Raw genomic sequence first — 603 nt, 5'->3', positions numbered from 1 at the left:
GGGCTGGGGGCAGTGTGTGGGGGTGGGCTGTGGGGCAGGGGTGGCACGGGGCCATCGGGGTCTCTGAGCTTGTGGTTGCAGCTGCCTCAGAGCCCCATGGAGGCCTGTCCCCCATCCCTGGCGACTGGCTGATGGCGTTTCTCCTTTGCAGACTCCTTAGTGGGGGATGAGTACAATGAGGAAGAGGAGGTGAGGAGACATGTGCCCCAGGCCTGTGTGTTGGCGGGGAGGGGGGGGGACCTGTCCTCCACGGGACAGGACCGGATCTGAGGGACTGCGGGGATCCCCGGTGGCTGGAGGGGCACCGGGGCACAAGCCATCACAGCAGGGGGGCACTGGTGTGGGGACCGAGCGGCGCTGGGGCAGGTGCCACGTTAGGGTTCGTTGGGCCGGCACGTGCGCGGAGCAGATGGGCCCCTGCCCATGGCGTGATGCCCTGAGGGAGCAGCCGCTGGGTCCCAGGTCTCCAGGCTTGGGCCACGGGCCCCCATTCGCAGGTGCAGGCTGCTCAGACGGGCGCCCGGCCGCAGACCCCTCAGGCAGGGGTGGGTTTCCATGGCTGCGATTTGGGGGATCACCCCCCCCCCCCCCCCCCCCCCCCCC

The 603-nt window shown here is 70.1% G+C and overlaps 1 protein-coding gene across 1 annotated transcript in view; it reads left to right on the top strand.

Annotated features, from left to right (window-relative positions):
- Window positions 1-112: 112 nt before the first annotated feature.
- Window positions 113-603, top strand: part of IRF5 (interferon regulatory factor 5) — a 3,497-nt gene continuing 3,006 nt past the window's right edge. Inside the window, exon 1 of the mRNA XM_019509689.1 lies at window positions 113-189. The gene's annotated coding sequence lies outside the window, so the exon portion shown is untranslated. The remainder of the gene's footprint in view (window positions 190-603) is intronic.

The sequence above is a fragment of the Gavialis gangeticus genome, unplaced genomic scaffold, assembly GCF_001723915.1.
Source record: "Gavialis gangeticus isolate Ggan-Ray unplaced genomic scaffold, GavGan_comp1, whole genome shotgun sequence".
NCBI classification, from domain to species: Eukaryota; Metazoa; Chordata; order Crocodylia; family Gavialidae; genus Gavialis; species Gavialis gangeticus.
Note: the sequence above shows the minus strand (reverse complement) of the source record. Positions and strands in the feature narration are given on the sequence as shown.